Raw genomic sequence first — 25,307 nt, 5'->3', positions numbered from 1 at the left:
GGAAAAAAAAAGGAAATATGAGAGTCAATCTTACAAGCTGATTCATTGCTGATCTACGGTACTTAAAAATATCAGTGAACAGAGATTTTATAAAAGTTGGAAAAAAAAAACCTTATTGGAAATCAGTAAGAATTAAATATTTGAGCACTTTTGACCAGAGAAAGCCTCCTTTAAGAACAATTTAAAAAAAAAAACTCCATTAAGAACTCAGAAGGACAAGAATTTAGAACACAGAATAAGTTTCACTGATAATATTGGCCTTAATTTACCTCAGTATCTCAAGAGAGAAGGAATTAACTGACTTCACAGATCAGGTTTCCTTTGTAAGCTTTAATTTTCTTATCTTCCATAGGTTTTTAGTTAAGGAATCATTTCAGTGCTTGAACATTTAATTACTTAACCAAAATTGGTTGGAGAATGAGATGGTTCAGGCACTTCTTATCTGGAAGGGATAAAATGAAAATAAAAATTTCTTTTTCAGAAAAAAAAACCAGGTTGGAGGAGAAAATTAAACAGACAAAAACTTTACCAAGCCTATTTTTTCAATACTCTGAAAATTTTCAATTGTTTCTTCCAAATATTAATTGTTGTAATCCAAACTAACTTCCTAATACAAAATTCCTGATGGAATTGTGGGAAGTTTGGTATCAAAATATATTTTATTCCTTATACATTCTCCATCTTTCCTTAAACATTAACAGAATCCGTAACAGATCAAGAACCAGAATCTCTGCTAGATAATTGACGGTCAAGCTGAAACTAAGTTAATCAAGTAAAAATAAGCGGAAAATCTCTTACTCAAACTTCCTTAAACCCTCAATAAGTTACTCAGACCTAATCCACATATCAAAGGAGAAGGTCTGTAAACACACATAGAGTTAATTAAAATGGTCTCCCAGTAGAACTGCATCCTGACAAGAATAAACACCATAGATGATATGTCTAGAATCAACACATACATACTTCCACACTCAAGACAAGCTCCCTTATAAAATAATGTCCCTGTACCCCATTTTTCTTCAGCAATCTCCCAAAGCCAACCTCTTTGATTTGGGGAATAAATATTCCTGCTTTTCTCACAACTGTTTGGGTTTCCTTTTTATTTATTTTGTGCAATTCTGGCTTGAGCTGGAACCCCAAAATTATTCTTCCAACACCAGGAATCATTTTCTAAGGCAACAGGAAGGAAGCGAATGTGCTAACATCTAAACATACTTTCTTCCCCCATAAAATGGAATATATATAGGAATTAAACCAACTTTGGTTGTAGGAATATTGGAAGCTCATCCCAGATAGAAGATGTGTATATTTTTATTTTATTTTGTCACACAGTATATATAAGCATAAGCATGAAATAACTATACAATATATGAGCATATATATAAGCATGAGTATGTAATAACTATATTAATTGGATATAACGAATATTATTATTGGCAGACCTCCCAAATTGTTAAAGCATCTTTGCCATCTCCCTGATCAAAAATCAGTTTTCCTGATTTGAAGTCTACCTTTTTGTTCAATACTTAAAACAGTCTGCAGAAATGGGCACTGGGAATATGACCTAAATATCATCTTGATAGCGGTCCTGTGAGAGAGTTGCAGAAATCATCTGTTTTTGCTGAATCAGATTTTATTGTTGGGGTTTTTTTTTTTGCCCTGGTCGTTGCTTTTCCTGCTAACAAATGAGGTGACTTTGCTCACCTGATGAGGCGAATTGGACTTTAAGTCCCAGATGTATAGGCAGTTTGAGATGAATCGAGCAAATTGTATATTTTCCCTCCCTTTGGGAATGTAAAGCTATCACGACATGTCTCTGCATTTCACCACATAAAGAGCCTTAAATTTGCTAGGCAAAAAGTCTATCTGGAGCAGATGTCTGAAGCTGAAACCAACAAAATAATATATAGAGATAGAAAATTAGTTAGTGAATGGTAATTGTGCCTCTTACTAAAAATCTAATGCTCTCCCTCCCTCTCTCTCTGTCTCTCTCTCTCTCTCTTTCTCTGTCTGTCTGTCTATCTGTCTGTCTGTCTGTCTGTCTCTCTCTCTGTCTCTCTCTCTCTCTCTCTCTCACACACACACACACACACACACACACAGACACAGACAAGGGGGGGGGGGAGGAGAGAACCTAAATGCAGTGGAAACAACCACAAAATTAACAATAACAATTAGTTGCCTAAATGCAAAATATATGGTTTAGCTTCCAATGAATAGTCCATAAGTCTTACGTAACAAAATTTAAAATTAAAAAAAAGGCTTATCTGCTTCTTTTTTGCACAGAAACTAAAAATAGTTCATTGCCCTCTCTCCCATTTTAAATCAAAATATGTATGAAATGATCAATTATACCAGCAGGTGTGTATTTACAAGTAAATATTTCTAAAAGACTTATCAGGGAATGTTAAAATTCCCAGATCCCGCCCCCAATTCAATGCATTTCAAGAAATTTCTAAGAGATGGTACCAGGATAGTACTAGGTTCCAAATTATACATTTGGAAATGACTTGAAATCAATCCACAGGCAATAATTGCATTTTGGCTTCATGGTATCTTCACCCCTAGCTAAGGTCTGGCAAGGGATGACATTTGCAATGAAAATGTTGGCAGCCTTACGCACATTTTGCAAGCTTCTTCTCATGTAGACAGATTGAGTTTCTAGGTCATCTAAACGCGGTGGTCAACACGCAGATATTTGTTCAGCAAAAAGAATAGGGGACTATATGTATTTTGAGACTTTCTGCTGGAATTTTGGATGGTCAACAGTTACTCTAATATGTGCGTGGAATACATGATGAAGTAGAGCAATACTATCTATCTGTCTCTGTGTGTACATGTTTATGTGTGTGTATATATGTATGTATGTGTATGTTTGTATGTATGGATGGATAGATAGATAGATAGATAGATAGATAGATAGATAGATATAGATATAGATATATAGATATGTATCTATATTATTACATACATATATGTAATATATATGTGTGTGTGTATATGTATGTATGTATGTAGATAGATATAGATATATAGATATGAATGTATATTATTACATGTATATATATATGTAATATATGTGTGTGTGTATGTGTGTGTGTATAATGATGAGAGGAAAAGTACTATATTATATATAAAATTCATTTTCCTCTGATTATATATATACACACACATTATATACATATATACATATATATCTATATATCTATATATCTATATATATCTTTGCTCACATAAGAACAAAGCCAAAGCCTGAAGATGATGAGTGAGATCTCATCGAAACATTGCCTAAATACTTTCAATCTTACACGGGAAAAGACCCGAACATACCAAAACCTGCATATATATATATATATAGTCTCACTCGACGTTTCGACGAGGTCTCACTCGACGTTTCGACGAGGTCTCACTCGACGTTTCGACGAGGTCTCACTCGATGTTTCGATGAGGTCTCACTCGACGTTTCGACGAGGTCACCAAGATACTCTCAACCTTACACGGGAAAAGACCCAAAAATGCCATACCTATACCCGTAAAAACCTACGAAAACATACACACACACACACACACACACACACACACACACACACACACACACATCATATATAATTCTTTATATATATATACAATGTGTGTATATGTGTGTGTGTGTGTGTGTGTGTTTGTGAGTAATATTGCATATATATATCTTCACCCCATATTTATTTATTTATTTTTATTTTATTTGTCACAACAGTATATTTATTATATATTATATTATTATATTGTATGATGAGAGGAAAAGAAAGAACTGGCTAGAAAAAAGAATTGCTAAAAAAGAAATGCTAAAGTACATTTCTTATTTTAGATAAAAGGTACAGTTTGCCAACATTATGCCACATTGCTCTAATTCATACTATATTTCATGCATGTATTAGAGAAACTGTTGACACTGGCTATCCAAAATTCCAGGGGAAAGTCTCAAAACACATACAGCCCTCCATCCTTCATATATGTATATATACTTTTCCTCCTAAGCTTAAATGGTTTCAATTTTCCATTCAGCCCCAGCTCTAACTTAATCTGTTCCTCCAGTCAGCCATCTATCTTGAATGTTACATTTTTGACAGACTAAAAGAAAAGGAACAAATGAGGTGAACAAATATGATTGACTGCTTCCTTCATTTTTCCCACCATCTAGATGTATTAATGGAATATGTGCAATTCCTTCCTTCCTTCCTTCCTTCCTTCCTTCCTTCCTTCCTTCCTTCCTTCCTTCCTTCCTTCCTTCCTTCCTTCCTTCCTTCCTTCCTTTTTTCTTTTTGTGTGAAAAAGAATTCTCAATTTTTGTCCTAAACTTTGTCAGATGTTCTACTATTTTAGCATACTTACCAGCTGGGAAAGACAAAAGGCCAGTTGTCTCAGAAGCTTCTTTGAAACAAACACCTACGATTTTATATTAATTACACCTATTAATATCCCTCACGCTGAGAAAGAGTCGGAACAGCGCTCCTGATCGCTGAATTTTGCATGGCTAACAGAATTCCTAGCGTACTATAAATCGGAGCATTTGCAGATTGAATCCAGAAAGATGGAGGGGGCAAATGTATATTATTTTTAGAAGCAATCCTTACGAAATATCAGGAATAATTCATTTTGTCAGCAACAAAATAATACAGTGTGACTCAACCGCAATTTTCCGTTTCTGCTTTTCTAAGACTATTTTATGAAAAAAAAGAAAGAAAGAAGAAGCAATAATTATAGAAAGAGGCCAGGATGTCCTTGTTAATCCTTTAGAGATTTTTTTTTATTGGCTAAATATTCCCTTCTACAAAGGTTTGATGCCTTTGAGAAATTGTTAAAATTAACACAATGCATGGCAAGCTTTTGCTTTTCGTGGGTTATATTTTTCAAAAGCTAAACCTAATTTTCTAACTGTATTCCCTTTGATCTCGAATGAAATTTCCAATTCAGTGGAATCAAAACAAGGTGCCAACCCGATTGTCCTTTTTAAAAATGTTTTGTTTTGTCAAATCTCATTGTTGCAGTTGAATTAATCGATCCATTCAACCCCTCAACCAGCAGAATGTTGTTTTGCGAAAACTTAATAAATGCCACCAACTTTTTTTTTTTTAACAAGTGAAGCTGCCGCAGAAGTTAGCAAGTGACCCCATCAAAAAGCTCAACGAATGAGTGAAATGACGTTTAAGCGCTCTGAAACCTAAAATGGGTCAGAAGATTGTCAGGGGAAGAAATCATAAAGACAATGGAGAGGGAGGGGAAAGGGAGAGAGACAAGAGAGAGAGAGAAAGAGAAAGAGAGGGAGAGACAAAGAGGAATAAGTAGAAAGATGGAGAGAAAGAGAAAAAAGAAAGAGACAGAGACAGAAAGATGGAGAGAGAGAGGGGGGGAAACAGGCTGAGAAAGAGAAAAAAATAAAGAGACAGAGAGGCACAGACAAAGAGAGAGAAAGCTGGACAGAAAGAGATGAAAAAGGAAGAGAGACAGAGACAGAGAGACAAAGAGAGAGAGAGAAAGAAGGAGAGAAAGGGAAAAAAGGAAGAGACAAAGAGATAGCTAGCTAGAGAGACAGACAGACAGATACAGAGAAAGAGGGGTAGAGAGAGAAAGAAAGAGAAACAGAGAGAAAGATATAGAGGACGAAAGAGGCAGAAAGAAAGAGAAACAGAGAAAGATGTAGAGAGAGAAAGAGAGAGAGAGAGAGAGAAAGACAGATAGATATATAGAAAGAAAGAGACAGAGAGAGAGAGAGAAAGACAAAAAGAAAGAGACAAAGAGAAAGAAAGAGAAAGAAAGACAGACAGAAAGAGAGAGAGAGAGACAGAGACAGAGAGAGAGAGAAAGAGAAAGATGGAGAGAAAAAGAGAGAGGCAGAGCATCACCAGTAATAAAACAGTTAAAAGCAAAGAAGAATATAATCAAGTTTGGGACACAAGATTAAAAAAACAAAACAAAAAACCAAGCAGTCAAGTAGCTAATTGACTTGCTTTAATCATCCCAATGAATATTCATTAGTCTGCTGGTCCTAATCACAGGGACTATGTTGTCCCCATTTAGCAAGTGCACAGGAAAGATCATCCTACATGCCTGAACAGCTTCTCTTGCTATCTGCACTGACATTAAATTTAGAGGTTTTATGCCTTTACCAGCATACAGTTAGCAGCGATTGGTCCAGCTGCTCGACTTGAAAATGCCATAGCAACCCCTGGCTAGTTGCCTAGCAACTTTTCCTTTTCCTTTTTTTTTTTTTTTTTTTGCAAAGGCTCAAGCCAGTAATCCATAGCCTTGGCTTTGTGGAAAAATATGTTTTTATAGACATGGCTTGTGCATGGTTTGTGTCTCTGTGCATCGCTGATTCTCCTAGGAAGAAGGCTGGGGCTTTCAAGTTGGGCCGTCATAGGCAATCAATTCTCGCTGATCGTGTCTCTGCTTAAGAATTATTCCAATTTTGGACTCCGCCCGCTCGCCAGGGTATCATATTTGGCTTGCCACACGGATCCAGTGATCTGGGACGAAAAGGCAACACAGTGACGACTTCACGTGAGTCTGCAAAACACGGAGATATAATCCTAACCGTGTAATTCAGAACCCCGTTGGACCAGAGTGGAAGGCATCGCGGATTTTGTTTCTTTCTTCTCCGATATCAGCTCGGATTCCTTGCATCTTTCTCTCCGTGCTCTTTTCCTAAATGAAAACATAATAGCATCTTATGATAACAGTGTTCCAATATCTAAGAGGTAGAATAGAATAGAATAGAATAGAATAGAAGAGAAGAGAAGAGAAGAAAAGAAAAGAAGGAAGAGAAGAGAAGAGAAGAGAAGAGAAGAGAAGAGAATAAAAGAAGGAATAGAAGAGAAGAGGAGAGGAGAGGAGAAGAGAAGAAAGAATGGAATGGAATGGAATAGAATAGAATAGAATAGAATAGAATAGAATAGAATAGAATAGAAGAAAAGAAAAGAAGGAATAGAAGAGAAGAGTAGAGAAGAGAAGAAGGAATAGAATAGATTAGAAAAGAAGGAATAGAACAAAACAGAGCAGAATAGAAAAAAAGAAGGAATAGAAGAGAAGAAAAGAAAAGAAAAGAAGGAATAGAAGAGTAGAGAAGAGAAGAAGGAATAGAAGAGAAAAGAAGAGAAGAAGGAATAGAAGAGAAGAGAAGAAGGAATAGAATAGATTAGAAGACAAGAGAAGAAGGAATAGAATAGAAGCGAAGAGAAGAGAAGAGAAGAGAAGAGTTGGAAGGGACCTTGGAGGTCTTCTAGTCCAACCCCTGCTCAGGCAGGCAACCCTATACCAGGGGTGTGAAAGCTGACTGGGTGATTTTGAGCCAGTCCCTTTCTCTCAGTCCAATCCACTTCACAGGGTTGTTATTGTGAGAAAAATATGAGGAGGCAGGTATATTGGATATATTCACCACCTTGAATTATTTGTAAAAGTAATAAAGTTGGGATCCAAATAAATAAATAAACTACCATAAATAAAGGGACGCGCTGGCTTAGTGGCTAAGATGCTGAGCTTGTCGATCGAAAAGTCGGCAGTTCAGCGGTTCGAATCCCTAGTGCCATGTAATGGGGTGAGCTCCCGTTACTTGTCCCAGCTTCTGCCAGCCTAGCAGTTCGAAAGCCTGTAAAAAATGCAAGTAGAAAAATAGGGACCACCTTTGGTGGGAAGGGAACAGCATTCCATGCGCCTTTGGCATTTAGTCATGCCGGCCACATGACCACAGAGACATGTTCGGACAGTGCTGGCTCTTTGGCTTTGAAACAGAGATGACCACCGCCCCCTAGAGTCGGGAACGATTAGCACGTATGTGCAAGGGGAACCTTTACCTTTACCATATAGTAAATGACAGAGACAAAAAACCTTTCTACTTTCCACCCGAGAAAACCAAACATTGACAAAAATGGAGAACACTGATTGGGACACACCAAGCATGTGCTCCTACAAAGTGGTGTGAGATAAGCATCAGCATTTGCCAAGAATTGTGTGTGGACACCTTTACTTTCATTGCCTGATATGATTTTTTTGCACAGAATATATCACAAAGGCAAACACCGGAAGACGATGAAAGTGACCATCTGTCGTGTCCCACTCCTCCACTGACGGCTGGGTCAGGGAAATCCGAATCAGGCGTGCCTCTGCAGCTCTGCCAAAGTCCTAGCAAAATTATCAAGGCAGGCAGGAGACCAGAAAGTGACTTCAGCAAGATATGTTCGACTTTGCCTGACTCAGAGAATGCCAGAAAGCAGATCCTTTATATAGGCCATGGGGTGTGGCTCCATGACTCAGCACCTATCCAGGCCTGCCCCTCCCTTCCTTCTGTCGCCGCCGCCTATCAATTCTTCTGAAGTGAGGGTCACTCCAGTCGGCAGCTGTTGTTAATTGACCTCCCTCAGGCTCACATGCTGTGGAGGAGGGGGAGGGGTCTAGTTGCTCCGTTTGCCTGGGCATGGAGCCAGGGCTGGGGCCGGGAGGTGCTTCCTCCTCCTCAACCTGTCTGGGCATGGAGCCAGGGCTGGGGCCGGGAGGTGCTTCCTCCTCCTCAACCTGTCTGGGCATGGAGCCAGGGCTGGGGCCGGGAGGTGCTTCCTCCTCCTCAGCCTGTCTGGGCATGGAGCCAGGGCTGGGGCCGGGAGGCATACTAGGACATTCCTCAGCGTTCGGAAGCAGATAAGAAGGCCCCGGCTGCGGTGAGAGCGGGCAAGACACAACACCATCTACCCCTTTGCCCTCTGCATTGTAGAATCATTCCAAGCTCATCTTTTGCCCTTTCGTCAATATGCAGCCGCTTCGTGGCAAATCTTTGTGCGAGGCTGTTGCTTTCAGAGTCTGTTTATGCAGCACCGCAAATCCAATTAAATGAGCAGGACAAACAAAGTCTTTTTTTTTTTTACTGGGGAAGAGAAGGCAAAATATATTCTGGTCAGCATCCATGTGGTTGGATCAGTGGTGGGTTGCCCTCAGTTCGGATACGTTCGCAAGAACCGGTAGTAAAACCGGCGGGAGGCTCTGCCCACTGACTCGGATGTCATCAGGAAGCACGGTGCCCTGTTGCAAACGGGTAGTAAAGGTAAGTAGAACCCACCCCTCTGTTGGATGACTGCAAGTTTAGAATAGAATAGAATAGAATAGAATTTTTATTGGCCAAGTGTGATTGGACACACAAGGAATTTGTCTTGGTGCATATGCTCTCAGTGTACATAAAAGAAAAGATACGTTCATCAAGGTACAACATTTACAACACAATTGATGGTCAGTATATCAATATAAATCATAAGGATTGCCAACAACAAGTTATAGTCATACAGTCATAAGTGGAAAGAGATTGGTGATGGGAAATATGAAACGATTAATAGTAGTGCAGATTCAGTAAATAGTCTGACAGTGTTGATGGAATTATTTGTTTAGCAGAGTGATGGCCTTCGGGAAAAAACTGTTCTTGTGTCTAGTTGTTCTGGTGTGCAGTGCTCTATAGCGTCGTTTTGAGGGTAGGAGTTGAAACAGTTTATGTCCAGGATGCGAGTGATCTGCAAATATAACTGCGGTAGCAATAGCAATAGCACTTAGACTTATATACCGCTTTACAGTGCTTTTACAGCCCTCTGTCAGCAGTTTACAGAGTCAGTCTATTGCCCTCAACAATCTGGGTCCTCATTTTACCGACCACGGAAAGATGGAAGGCTGAGTCAACTTTGAGCCGGTCAGAATCGAACTGCCAAATTGCTGGCAGCCGGCACTCAGCAGAAGCAGCCTGCAGTGGTGCGTTCTCACCACTGCATCACTATGGCTCAGTGTAATTTGAAAACCTGACCAACTTCTTTGAATGCTCAGGTACATTGATGAGAAACGCCTTCTGTTACTACAACTGTGTCTTCTGTTACCTTGGCACCATTCTAGTAGGTCGGAATACAATTCCCTTATTTCTGAACTACCCACAGGGTTGCAGGCAGCACATGAAACCACGTCCCTTCCGGTCTGCAGAAGAAACTTCTTTCCATCAACGGTGGGTTTCAGATTATATTACTATTGGTTCGCTGTGCGCTTGCCTTCTATGTGTGCGCCCGGCCTTCCGCACATGCGCTTTGCTCTCATGCACACCTTCTACACATGCGCCTGGCCTCAAAACTGTACCTAAATAAAATGGTATAGAGCCAGGGCGGGTGGTCAGGCGAGCGCCCACCGCATTTTCCGCTACCGGTTCGGGTCAACCGGTCCAAACTGGCTGAATACCACCTCTGCTCTCCATGGAACCGGTTCCTGGTGCCCAAATAGGTTGGGGGCCGTTGGATTGAGGACATATATTATATAAAAAACAATAAATTAGAATTTAAAAGATGTATGGGTCTGCTTATTGAGAGACTTATTGAGTGTGTCATCTGCACCTCTATAACTGTCTGGTTTGGTTCTGCAACCCAACAAGACAGACACAAACATCAGAGGATAATTAGAACTGCAGAAAAAACAATGGCTACCAACCTGCCTTCCATTGAGGACCTGTATACTGCACGAATCAAGAAGAGGGCTGTGAAAATATCTAGAGACCCCTCACATCCTGGACATAAACTGTTTCAACTCCTACCCTCAAAACGACGCTATAGAGCACTGCACACCAGAACAACTAGACACAAGAACAGTTTTTTCCCAAATGTCATCACTCTGCTAAACAAATAATTCCCTCAGTACTGTCAAACTAGCAAAGTCTGCATTACTATTAATCTTCTCATTGTTCCTATCACCCATCTCCTTCCACTTATGACTGTTCGACTGTAACCTTGTTGCTGGTATCCTTATGATTTATATTAATATTGTTTCCTGATTGCTTAATTGTACCTTACGACTATCATTAAGTGTTGTAAGTGTTGTACCTTAATGAAGGTATCTTTTCTTTTATGTACACTGAGAGCATATGCACCAAGACAAATTCCTTGTGTGTCCAGTCACACTTGGCCAATAAAAAAAAAAAATTCTATTCTATTCTTGTGTGTCCAATCACACTTGGCCAATAAAAAAATTCTATTCTATTCTATTCTATTCTATTCTATTCTATTCTATTCTATTCTATTCTATTCTATTCATGAAAATTCTTTCGGAACCGGATTGGCTTTTTTTAAATGTTTAATATGGTGTCCTTGGTTTGTTATCAGTTATGGCACCGTAAGCTCCAATTTTGAAGCTTTCATTGTTGATATTTTGTGAGTTATAGAAGCCAGATCAAAGAGGCTTCAGACCTTCAAGTGAAGCCTCCAGTGAGTAGAGATCTACTCTTGGGATTTCTTGGACAACATACCCATGTCATTTTCTCACTGTCAGTATGGAGGTAGTTTGACATTGCCTTTTTCTTTGGGATTTTTTTTTTCTAACTCCGCCATCAAATGAAGAGCCATGGGATTCCCAGGTAATCTTCAAAACCAGTCCCAAATCTGTTTAGCCTTCAAGTCATGCAGGTGCTTCTATCTATTGAGTATTGAGAATTCATCCTATTGGAACTGAGAAGGAGATAAATATATAACTTTCCCCAGAGCTGGTCAATAATTACACTCCAAATTTACTTACTTACTTACTTACTCACTTACTTACTTACGTACTTATATCCCACTTTTATAATTTTTAGAAACATTCCAAGGTGGCGAACATTATCCAACACATCTTCCTATTTTCCCTCACAAAAACAACTCTGTGAGGTGGGTTGGGATGAGAGAAAAGGACTGGCGGTAAAGACCTGCCTCACCTCTCCATTCAAGAAAGTAGAACTCTTGAAACAATGAGCATTTCAAAAGGAACCTTTTATCGAAAGAAAGGGATTGCAGGACAAAGGAAGCCAGATCTGAAGATTCCTGTGCATTTCAGTTAGGATAAAGTAGTTAGAAACCCCTCCCCTTGGTCCAATGTTGAATAAGCCAATCTACAGGTGTGAAGTTGTTTTGAGAATGGCTGGCTGAGGAGAGAAGAAGTTGTCCTTGCTGGAGGCTTCAGAACTGAGACAAAATAGATGGCCCTCCCCCCTTACATTCCCAACAAAATAGATCAAAGTATAGAACTAAAGAATGTACCCAGGGCCCCTCCCCACCAGAATGGCAGCATCCCGATAGGGATCTATGGGACCTGACACTGATCCAAAGACATCCAGCCAGCTTTCATGCCTAAAGTGACACCAGAACTCCCAGTCTCCTGGTGATTGGCTCAAAGTCACCCAGTTGGCTTTCATGGTTAAGGCGGGACTAGAACTTCCAGTTTCCTGGTGATTGGCCCAAAGTCACCAAGTTGGCTTTCATGATTAAGGCGGGACTAGAACTTCCAGTCTCCTGGTGATTGGCTCAAAGTCACCAAGTTGGCTTTCATGATTAAGGCGGGATTAGAACTTCCAGTCTCCTGGTGATTGGCCCAAAGTCACCCAGTTGGCTTTCATGATTAAGGCGGGACTAGAACTTCCAGTTTCCTGGTGATTGGCCCAAAGTCACCCGGTTGGCTTTCATGATTAAGGTGGGACTAGAACTTCCAGTCTCCTGGTGATTGGCCCAAAGTCACTCAGTTGGCTTTCATGATTAAGGCGGGACTAGAACTTCCAGTCTCCTGGTGATTGGCTCAAAGTCACCAAGTTGGCTTTCATGATTAAGGCGGGACTAGAACTTCCAGTCTCCTGGTGATTGGCTCAAAGTCACCAAGTTGGCTTTCATGATTAAGATTAAGGCGGGACTAGAACTTCCAGTCTCCTGGTGATTGGCTCAAAGTCACCAAGTTGGCTTTCATGATTAAGGCGGGACTAGAACTTCCAGTCTCCTGGTGATTGGCTCAAAGTCACCAAGTTGGCTTTCATGATTAAGGCGGGATTAGAACTTCCAGTCTCCTGGTGATTGGCTCAAAGTCACCCAGTTGGCTTTCATGATTAAGGCGGGACTAGAACTTCCAGTTTCCTGGTGATTGGCCCAAAGTCACCCGGTTGGCTTTCATGATTAAGGTGGGACTAGAACTTCCAGTCTCCTGGTGATTGGCCCAAAGTCACTCAGTTGGCTTTCATGATTAAGGCGGGACTAGAACTTCCAGTCTCCTGGTGATTGGCTCAAAGTCACCAAGTTGGCTTTCATGATTAAGGCGGGACTAGAACTTCAAGTCTCCTGGTGATTGGCTCAAAGTCACCCAGTTGGCTTTCATGATTAAGGTGGGACTAGAACTTTCAGTCTCCTGGTGATTGGCTCAAAGTTACCCAGTTGGCTTTCATGATTAAGGCGGGACCAGAACTTCCAGTCTCCTGGTGATTGGCTCAAAGTCACTCAGTTGGCTTTCATGATTAAGGTGGGATTAGAACTTCCAGTTTCCTGGTGATTGGCTCAAAGTCACCCAGCTGACTTTCATGCCTAAGGCAGGATTAGAACTCATAGATTCCTGGTTTCTAGCCAAGTGCTTTACCTCCCTCCAATATGGTGCTAGGAGATTCTAAGCATATCTGGAACGGAATGAGACAACTTGCTGCAGCCAACTCACCACGGCCAACTTGCGGTGGGACAGCTAGCTGCAGGACAATTTAACAATAAATAAATTAAATAAATTAAAATAACAATAAATATTTTAATTTTTGTCATTCACATTTCACTTTTTCCCTCCTTTTGCGTCCTTTTTTTAAATGATTCTATTCCACCATTTAAAAAAATAGATTATTGTAACTCTGGTAACGCAGCGAATTGTCCCATGACGAGTTGGCCATGGCAAATTGTCATAGACCCTACACGAACATTTAAAAAACAGAAGAAGGGGAGTCTTCTAATGCACAAAACTTTATTTAGCAAAACCACAATAGTCTGCAAGTACCAACATGAACTTGGATACTGTGTGATCACTGGCTATTATCTCACCTACTGCAGCTGTGGGGTGTCCAAAATATCCAATTACTCCGGAAAGACGAGAATCAATTTTTTCAAGGTGAATCATGCTGCAAAATTGGTTGTATAGTCAGCATACAACATTATTCCAAATTTCTCTCTGAGTCTGCTAATGTTCAGTCTTTGACTGAGACTGTTAGATACATATTAAATGTGTTCCTTTCCTCCTGACGAAAACTTTCCCTGTCTGTTAAGAAGATGCTTAAAATGCTCTGTCTTACACATTGGCAAAAGGAATCAGAACACAAAATACAAGCTGAGTGGACATGACATTGTAGATGACTCTCACTCTGTCAAGGACCTTGGAGTACTCATATCTAATGATCTAAGTGCCAAAGCCCACTGTAACCACATTGCCAAAAAGGCATTAAGGGTTGTAAACCTAATCTTGCATAGCTTCTTCTCCGGTAATATTACACTAACTAACCAGAACATACAAAACATTTGCTAGACCAATTCTCGAATACAGCTCATCTGTCTGGAACCCGCACTGCATATCGGACATAAATACAATTGAACGCGTCCAGAAATATTTCACAAGAAGAGTCCTCCAATCCTCCACTCACAGCAAAATACCTTATGCCACCAGACTTGAAATTCTGGGCTTAGAAAACTTAGAACTACGCCGCCTTTGGTCTGACCTAAGCATAGCTCATAAAATCATCTGCTACAATGTCCTACCTGTCAATGACTACTTCAGTTTCAACCACAACAATACACGAGCACACAATAGATACAAATGTAAGGTAAACCGCACCAAACTCGATTGCAAAAAATATGACTTCAGTAACAGAGTGGTCAATGCCTGGAATGCACTACCTGACTGAGGTTTCATCCCAAAATTTTAACCTTAGACTGGCTACTGTTGACCTCACCCCATTCCTTGGGCCAAACCCAGGCCCAAGTAGGTAGTAGGACACTCAGTCAGTGTAAAAACAAACAAACTTTATTATAACAGCTGAGAGTTAACTGATTCTCAGCGTAGTTCGTGCAGTTCAACTAAACTAAAGCAAATTCCACCCAACACAATTCCTCAGTCCTTTCATCAACCTTGGTCCAATATTTGGCAAAACTTCAGAAGACACCGATACAAAACAAATGCAACAAGACAAAACTATCATTTGGGTAAAGAGCCCAAATGCCGTTGCTGGTCTTTTAAGCCTTATGGGTGGGGCCAATCATCTCTTGGCCCTACTCCCGAGTCGTCCTCTTTGCTTTAGCTGCTCTTGCCTTCTGGCAGCTCTTCTCATGCGTGTACTAGGAACAGACTCCTTCTGTTCCTCTGCCTCACTACTATCAGCTTCTGGAGTCCGCACCTCACTCCCTGATGGCCCTGGCCCCACCTCTACCTCTGACACAGAGCTCTAATCCGGGCCTTCCCCAGCCTCTAGAACTGGCCCATGTTCTTCCTCAGCCTCATCGCTATCTGACTCCATTGCCAGCTCCACAGGCTTTTGGCAGACCACAACACCTAAGAGATCTGTAAGGGGCGTGTATAAGAGCACCAGCATGCCTACCGTCCCTGTCCTAATGTTCCCTTTAATTGTATTCATTTTACGTATTCAATTCATGCTTATACTTATATATATTATCTAATACGTACTCGACAAATAAATAAAGAGAGAGCTGCAAACATTTGTTTTTCCACGCCGCTTGGCATCCTTTCTAAGCTAATGACGTCTTAATACCGCAATCATCTTATGAAAAGCGCACATTCTGTCATCCATTGGCTGATAAACCCGCCTAATCTTCTCTATCACTCCCTACTGCACAGGCAGAGATACTTCCAAGCAGCTTCTTTTATTATTTCCTCGCTTCTAGACAGACTCTTGCCAAACTAAAGCCAACTACTCGGATCGTTAAAAGGTATTTTATTTATCTACTTAGAAAATTCCTATTGCCGCCATTACTCACACATGGCAGCTCAAGGCGGCTTACGAAGACATAAAAGCACCACATCAAAGAGCTTAAAAATATTAATAATAAAAAAAGAGAAAAATAATGAAATTGTAACCCCCGTCTCTTCCACCCTGGTGATACTAGACGTTCAATGGGCTCCATCCCGCTCTGAGTTCCCCAGGCCCACTGGCAGAACCATGTCTTCAGGGCCTTCCAAAAGAGTGTTTGAGTGGGAGCCATTCTAATCTCTGAGGGGATGATGTTCCAGAGAGAGGGAGCCACCCAGAGGTGGAATTCAGCTGGTTCAGACTGATTCAGGCGAACCAGTAGCACCGACGATCAATTATCCCCACCCACCTGCCCTGCTTTATCCTGTCCTTTATTTCCTGCTTTGTAGCTCATCTTAATCGTGCGGCACAGCTGATTTCCTCCCCCCTCACTGTTCTACTTACTTTTGCTGGCTTGGAAGGTAAGCAGCTGAGCTTCTAAATATTCCATTTTCAGCGCTGCGCGCAAGCACCTTAAGCACACACCTGTGTGCTCACTGAACCAGTTGTTAAACCAGTAGCATTCCACCACTGGAGCCACCACAGAGAAGGCCCTACTTCTGGGCCCAGATTATCTCCTTAGGGGATGGGACCCACAACATTCCTTGCCTCCCCACTCTAATGGATCAGGTAGATGTGACCGGCAAGAGATGCTCCCTCGGATAACCTGGTCCCAAGCCCTGAAGGGCTTTAAAGGTGAACAACCAGCACCTTGAATTGCACCCAGAAGCAAATTGGCTACTAATGCAGTTCCCACAGGAGAGGTGATACATGTGCACACTTCATCACTTAATAATAATAATAATAATAATATTTTAATTTGTATACCGCCCTTCTCCCGAAGGACTCAGGGCGGTGAACAGGCAGATAAAATATAAATACACACAATAATTAAAAACATCCCTTAAAAAACTAATTTAAATGCCCAAAATATTAAAAAACGTACTCCCCCGTAAAATCGCAAAATTTTAAACCCATCCAATAAAAATAAAATCAGGCTAGTCCAGCCATATGAAATAAATAAGTTTTAAGTTCATGCGAAAGGTCCTAAGGTCAGGTAATTGTCAAGTCCGAGGGAAGTTCGTTCCACAGGGTCGAGCTCCCACAGAGAAGGCCCTCCTGGGGCCGCCAGTCGACACTGTTTGGCTGACGGCACCCTGAGGAGTCCTCTCTGTGGGAGCGCATCGGACGATGGGAGATAGAAGCCGGCAGTAGGCGGTCCGTAGATAGCCCGGTCCTAAGCCATGGAGCGCTTTAAAGGTGGTAACCAATACCTTGAAGCGCACCCGAAAACAACAGGTAGCCAGTGCAGTCTGCGCAGGATAGGTGTTATGGGAGCTCCGAGACGCCCTCAATAACCCGCGCAGCCGCATTCTGAACTAGCTGAAGTCTCCGGTGCTCTTCAAGGGAGCCCCATGTAGAGAGCATTGCAGTAGTCCAGGCGAGAGGTAACGAGAGCATGAGTGACTGTGCATAAGGCATCCCGTCCAGGAAGGGACGAACTGGCGGATCAGGCGAACCTGATAGAATGCTCTCCTGGAGACGGTCGCCAAATGGTCTTCAAAGGACAACCGACCATCCAGGAGCACGCCCAAGTTGCGTACCTTCTCCATCGGGGCCAATGATTCACCCCCGACAGACAGCCGCATCTGCAGCTGACTGTACCGAGGTGCCGGCATCCACAGCCACTCCGTCTTGGAGGGATTAAGTTTGAGCCTGTTCCTCCCCATCCAGACCCGTACGGCTTCCAGACACCGGGACAGCACTTCGACCGCTTCACTGGAGTGGCCTGGGGTGGAAAAGTACAGCTGGGTGTCATCAGCGTACAGTTGGTATCTCACCCCAAAGCCACTGATGATCTCACCCAGCGGCTTCATATAGATGTTGAACAGGAGGGGTGAGAGAATCGACCCCTGCGGCACCCCACACATGAGGCACCTTGGAGTCGATCTCTGCCCCCCTGTCTGCCCCCCCCCCTGAGACTTTCAAGAAAAGATGGGACTGCCATTTGTCAGAAATGGTATAGGGTCTCCTGCTTGAGCAGGGGGTTGGACTAGATGACCTATTAGGTCCCTTCCAACTCTGTTAATCTGTTAAGAACACCAAAGTCTGCACAAAACCATGCGGGCCCATGCATTTTGCACCAAATGGAGCTTCCAGATGCTTTGAGAACTTCTGTGAGAACTTCTATAGCACTTAGCAATAGCACTTAGACTTAATAATAATAATAATAATAATATTTTAATTTGTATACCGCCCTTCTCCCGAAGGACTCAGGGCGGTGGACAGGCAGATAAAATATAAATACACACAATAAATTAAAACAACCCTTAAAAACTAATTTAAATGCCCAAAATGTTAAAAACATACTCCCTGTAAAATAACAAAATTTAAAACCCATCCAATAAAAATAAAATCAGGCTAGTCCAGCCATATGAAATAAATAAGTTTTAAGTTCATGCGAAAGGTCCTAAGGTCAGGTAATTGTCAAGTCCGAGGGAAGTTCGTTCCACAGGGTCGAGCTCCCACAGAGAAGGCCCTCCCCTGGGGCCGCCAGTCGACACTGTTTGGCTGACGGCACCCTGAGGAGTCCTCTCTGTGGGAGCGTGCGGACGATGGGAGATAGAGGCAGGCAGTAGGCGGTCCCGTAGATAGCCCGGTCCTAAGCCATGGAGCGCTTTAAAGGTGGTAACCAATACCTTGAAGCGCACCCGGAAAACAACAGGTAGCCAGGGCAGTCTGCGCAGGATAGGTGTTATGGGAGCTCCGAGACGCCCTCAATAACCAGCAGCCGCATTCTGAACTAGCTGAAGTCTCCGGTGCTCTTCAAGGGAGCCCCATGTAGAGAGCATTGCAGTAGTCCAGGCGAGAGGTAACGAGAGCATGAGTGACTGTGCATAAGGCATCCCGGTCCAGGAAGGGACGCAACTGGCGGATCAGGCGAACCTGATAAAATGCTCTCCTGGAGACGGTCGCCAAATGGTCTTCAAAGGACAACCGACCATCCAGGAGCACGCCCAAGTTGCGTACCTTCTCCATCGGGGCCAATGATTCACCCCCGACAGACAGCCGCATCTGCAGCTGACTGTACCGAGGTGCCGGCATCCACAGCCACTCCGTCTTGGAGGGATTAAGTTTGAGCCTGTTCCTCCCCATCCAGACCCGTACGGCTTCCAGACACCGGGACAGCACTTCGACCGCTTCACTGGAGTGGCCTGGGGTGGAAAAGTACAGCTGGGTGTCATCAGCGTACAGTTGGTATCTCACCCCAAAGCCACTGATGATCTCACCCAGCGGCTTCATATAGATGTTGAACAGGAGGGGTGAGAGAATCGACCCCTGCAGCACCCCACACATGAGGCACCTTGGAGTCGATCTCTGCCCCCCTGTCTGCCCCCCCCCTGAGACTTTCAAGAAAAGATGGGACTGCCATTTGTCAGAAATGGTATAGGGTCTCCTGCTTGAGCAGGGGGTTGGACTAGATGACCTATTAGGTCCCTTCCAACTCTGTTAATCTGTTAAGAACACCAAAGTCTGCACAAAACCATGCGGGCCCATGCATTTTGCACCAAATGGAGCTTCCAGATGCTTTGAGAACTTCTGTGAGAACTTCTATAGCACTTAGCAATAGCACTTAGACTTAATAATAATAATAATAATAATAATAATAATAATAATAATAATATTTTAATTTGTATACCGCCCTTCTCCCGAAGGACTCAGGGCGGTGAACAGGCAGATAAAATATAAATACACACAATAATTTAAAACAACCCTTAAAAAACTAATTTAAATGCCCAAAATGTTAAAAAACATACTCCCCTGTAAAATAACAAAATTTAAAAACCCATCCAATAAAAATAAAAATCAGGCTAGTCCAGCCATATGAAATAAATAAGTTTTAAGTTCGCGGCGAAAGGTCCTAAGGTCAGGTAATTGTCGAAGTCCGAGGGGAAGTTCGTTCCACAGGGTCGGAGCTCCCACAGAGAAGGCCCTCCTGGGGCCGCCAGTCGACACTGTTTGGCTGACGGCACCCTGAGGAGTCCCTCTCTGTGGGAGCGTACTGGACGATGGGAGATAGAAGCCGGCAGTAGGCGGTCCCGTAGATAGCCCGGTCCTAAGCCATGGAGCGCTTTAAAGGTGGTAACCAATACCTTGAAGCGCACCCGGAAAGCAACAGGTAGCCAGTGCAGTCTGCGCAGGATAGGTGTTATGTGGGAGCTCCGACTTATAGACTTATATACTGCTTCACAGTGCTTTGCAGCCCTCTCTAAGTGGTTTCCAGAATCATCATGTTGCCTGCAACAATCTGGATCCTCATTTTACCCACCTCGGAAGGAGAGAAGGCCGAGTCAACCTTGAGCCTGGTGAGATTTGAACTGACAAATTGCAGGCAGCCGGCAGCCGGCAGAAGTAGCCTGCAGTACTGCAATCTTACCACTGCACCACCGCAGCTCCTATAAACTTCACTGTCTCTTAATCCTCTGAAATGCAGCCCCTCCCACCTGGGAGTCAAGACTACCTTCCATCACAAGGTAGTCCTTGACTTAGACCACAATTGAGCCCAACATTTCTGTTCCTCAGTGAGACAGTTGTTAAGTGGATCCCTGCAGTTGTTAAGTTAGTAACACATGTGCTAATCGAATCTGGCTTCCCCTTTGACTTTGCTTGTCAGAAGGTCGCAAAAGAGGATCACATGACTCCGGGACACTGCAACCGTCATAAATATGAACCAGTGGCCAAGCGTCTGAATTTTGATCACGTCACCTTGAGGATGCTGCAAAGGTCGTGTGAAAAAATGGACATAAGTCGCTTTTTTCAGTGCCGTTGTAACTTTGAATGGTCACTAAATGAACTGCTTTAAGTGGAAGACTATCTAGTCCAGGGTTCTGCAAACTTGGCTTTTTTAAGACTTGTGAACTTCAACTCCCAGAGTTCCTCAGCCAGCTTTGTATCAGTTTACCTTACTTTGACCTTCCAAGCTTTTTACCATGATAAATAGAAAACAAGTAAAATGAAAAAAAGGTGATGGGTTAAAAAAAAACAACAATCCCAAGGAAGTGGAGGGTGTGATGGAATTTGAAACTGTGTGATGCAAGAGGAACAGAATAACAGAATTGGAAGGATCCCTGGAGGTCTTCTAATAAAACCCAGGAGAAGGATTATAGGTCATCTTCTTTGCTGTGTATTGTTCTAAATCAGGTACGTGGTACACTATCTGTGCACTAGCTGAAGGGATACATATTCTGGTCTCTAAACAGAATAGAATGACAGAGTTGGAAAGGACCTTGGAGGTCCTCTAGTCCAACCCTCTACTTAAGCAGGAATCCCTATTCAATTCTGGACAAATGGCTTTCCAATCTCTTCTTAAAAGGCTCCAGTGATGGAGCACTTGCAACTTCTGGAGGCAAGCCGTTGCACTGGTCAATTGTTCTCACCTCTCTCCTTAGTTCTAGGTTGGTTCTTTTCTTGATGAATTGCCATCCGTCGTTACTTGTCCTGCCTTCAGGTGCTTTGGAGAAGAGGTTGACCCATTCAACCTCTTCTTTGTGGCAGCCCCTTAGATCTTGGAACACTTTCACGTCAAGAGGCCAACTTTTGCCTTTTTTTGTGTGTTTTGTCGAGTGTACAGTGGAACCCGTTGAATGCCGCTGGTGTACTTCTCCATGCGTTCCAATCGCTCTTGGCATCTTCTTTCTCTTTGGCATGGCGGAGTCAATAAAAGCAGTGTGAGACTTAACAGCCCTCAACAAAAGAGAAAAAAGAGGGTGAGGTTGGAGTGCTTTGGCTGTCAAAGTCAAAGCTTGGAACCTGTCCAGCCTTCAGAGGCGTAGAGAAGACCCTTGGAGGTGCCAAGATTTGAGTCAAGGGCCCCTTGTGAGCAAGGTTGTTGGAATGTCATCTTGCGGGCCTCCCTGTGCCAGCTCCTCCTTGTCCTGCCACGCGAGGTGATGTGGCCGCACGCCGAACAGCTTGGCAATTCTCGTGGCATTGAGGAAAGGGGTAGCAGAATTAGGAAGTGGTGGATTTGGAAGGACGCCAGGGCTTCGCAGGCACGTTGCCACGAAAGGTTTCCTGCCGTCTCCTTATTCAGTTGTCTTCCCCTCTTTTTCCACCAGTATGGGCACAAGACTGGCAAGAAGAAAGAGGCTGGAAAATAATTGTGTGTGTGTGGTGTTTTTTAAAAAAAACCCCAGTCTGAACAACTGGAAATGACTTGGTTCACTCTGTCCCGTTGACTTGTTGCCAGCTAAACAGCTCGGCGGGAACGAAAGCCTTGATTAGGCAACTAAAGCCATGGACGCTGGGCGTTTCTTTTTGTTTTTTTGACCCGAGAAGCTGCAGAAGAAATGAAAACTAGGAGGGTGCTTTCAGCAGAGCTGGAGGGATGGACTGGGGAGGAGTATGTGTGTGTGTGTGGGGGGGAGGGGGCGAATACTATTTACAAGAGATGCGCAATGTTTTCAGAGTCCGAGAATGAAGTGGAACAGAGCACCTCTGCTAGCAGATCACTCTGCTAGACAAATAGTTCCATCAACACTGTCAAACTATTTACTGAATCTGCACTACTATTGATTTTCTCATAGTTCCCATCACCAATCTCTTTCCACTTATGACTGTATGACTGTAACTTGTTGCTGGCAATCCTTATGATTTATATTGATATATTGACCATCATTTGTGTTGTAAATGTTGTACCTTGAGGAACGTATCTTTTCTTTTATGTACACTGAGAGCAAATGCACCAAGACAAATTCCTTGTGTGTCCAATCACACTTGGCCAATAAAAAATTCTATTCTATTCTATTCTATTCTATTCTATTCTATTCTATTCTATTCTATTCTATTCTATTCTATTCTATTCTATTCACCCAGCACTGAAAGATCCCATTAGAAACAGAGAGAAAACTGACAGCCAGAAAACCACACAGCGGTGCATGGAGGCTGCCCTTTGAGGTTTTTTTATTCTGAATTCTTGTTGGATAACAAGAGTAACAAAATTGGACGGGACCTTGGAGGTCTTCTAGTCCTCAAGCAGGAAGCTCTATATCCACGGGTAGTATTCACTTACTTTCCCTACTGGTCCGCAAATGTGAGTGCACGTGTACGCGCACTTCACTCGTGCGCGCCTCATGCATGACTGCGCACGTCCTTCCGTGCATGTGCTTTGCTCGCTCGTGTGCCTTCTGCGCATGCACCCAGCCTCAAAAATGTGCCTAAATAAGATGGCATAGAGCCGGAAATGGGTGGGTGGGCAGGCGGGCCCACCAGCGATTTCCGCTACTGGTTCTGATGAACTGGTCCAAACCAGCTGAATACCACCTCTGACCACCTTTCAGACAAATGGTTGTCCAATCTCTTCTTAAAAACTTCCAGAGTTCAAAGATTCTCAACTTCTAGAGGCAAGTTGTTCCACTGATTAATTGTTGTCATTGTCAGGAAATTTCTCCTTAGTTCTAAGTTGCATCTCTCCTTGATTAGTTTCCACCCATTGCTTCTAGTTCTACCCTCAGGTGCTTTGGAGAATAGCCCGACTCCCTCTTCTTTGTGGCAACCCCTGAGATATTAGAACACTGCTATCAGGTCTCCCCTGGTCCTTCTTTTCATTAAACTAGACATACCCAATTCCTGCAGCCGTTCTTCATATGTTTTAGCCTCCAGTCCCAGCATCATCTTTGTTGCTCTTCTCTTCACTCTTTCTAGAGTCTCCACATCTTTTTAATATCATGGCAACCAAAACTAGATGCGATATGCCAAGTGGGGTCCTACCAAGGCATTATAAAGTGGTATTAACACTCCACATGATCCTGATTATATCCCTCTATTAATGCAGCCTAGGACTGAGTTGGCTTTTTTGGCAGCTGCAGCAGACAGCTGAGTCATATTTAAGTGATCATCCATTAGGACACCAAGATCCGTCTGACAGTTATTATGTGTTTTTCCCAAACATGTTTAAACTCAGTTACTGATGAGTAACCCACTACCTCCACTGTAAGCTCAGTCTTACATATTGGAAAAAAGAACCCAAACACTAAGTACATACTTGATGGACATTACCTTACAGATGACCCCCATCCCGTTAAAGACCTTGGAGTTTTCATGTCAAATGATCTAAGTGCCAAAGCCCACTGTAACTACATAACAAAAAAGGCTCTAAGAGTTGTAAACCTAATCTTGCGTAGCTTCTTTTCCAAAAACACTACACTACTAACCAGAGCATATAAAACATTTGCTAGACCAATTCTAGAATACAGCTCGCCTGTTTGGAACCCTCACCACATCTCTGACATCAATACAATTGAACGTGTCCAGAAATATTTTACAAGAAGAGTTCTCCATTCCTCTGAAAACAACAAAATACCTTATCCCACCAGACTTGAAATCCTAGGCTTAGAAAACTTGGAACTCCGTCGCCTTCGACAAGACCTAAGTTTAACTCATAGAATCATCTATTGTAATGTCCTTCCTGTTAAAGACTACTTCAGCTTTAATTGCAAGAGCAACCAATAGATTTAAACTTAATGTTAACCGCTTTAATCTAGATTGCAGAAAATATGACTTCAGTAACAGAATCATCAGTGCTTGGAACACATTACCTGACTCTGTGGTCTCTTCCCATAATCCTAAAAGCTTTAACCAAAAACTTTCTGCTATTGACCTCACCCCATTCCTAAGAGGACCATAAGGGGCGTGCATAAGCGCACAAACGTGCCTACCGTTCCTGTCCTATTGTTTTTCTTTTCTTCTTCCTATATATATGCTTATACTTCCTAATATTTACTCATATATATGTTTATATACTACATAATCTTTTTGTATGATACTTACATATATTGTTGTGACAAAATAAATAAATAAATAAATAAATAAAGTTGGATCCAAGCAAGGGTGGTTCCTTCGCTACCGGTTTGCAAATGTGAGTGCACGAGCCACCTCCACATATGCACAGGTCCTTCTGCGCATGTGCAGAACATAAAAAATGGGATGTGATGACGTCTGGGCGGGTGGGCGGAGCCTCCCACAGCCGCCGCTACCAGTTCGGCTGAAATGGATAGAATCGACTGAATACCACCACTGGTTCCAAGCTCCCACTATCTTTCAGTGAAGTCATGCTTTCTAACATTATGTTTGAACGTCCCTCCTGTCAGTTGGAGGTTATGCCACCTACGTTCTTGATTTTGACGTCAGATTGAAAATGCGGCCTCCTAGAACTTCATTCACACCCTTGATATAGTTATTTAAAGATTTCCAAAGGGGGATAACCGACAACAATAAATTCTCCAGGCTCAAAAAATCAGCAATCCGGTCTGGCTACATAAGACGGATCAAGAAGAAAATGTCCAAACTTGGCATCGTTGTTTTGCCATAATTAATCTACCTGCCAGACATCAGTGTCAACTGTGAAAAGCAGCAATCCTGGTTTGTTTGTTTTTTTAGCAAGATAAGGGAAGGGGAGATTAAGACACTAGTCCTAGTTCTGCTGGAA

Source organism: Ahaetulla prasina, chromosome 3 (assembly GCF_028640845.1).
Source record: "Ahaetulla prasina isolate Xishuangbanna chromosome 3, ASM2864084v1, whole genome shotgun sequence".
In the NCBI taxonomy this organism is placed as follows: Eukaryota; Metazoa; Chordata; class Lepidosauria; order Squamata; family Colubridae; genus Ahaetulla; species Ahaetulla prasina.
Note: the sequence above shows the minus strand (reverse complement) of the source record.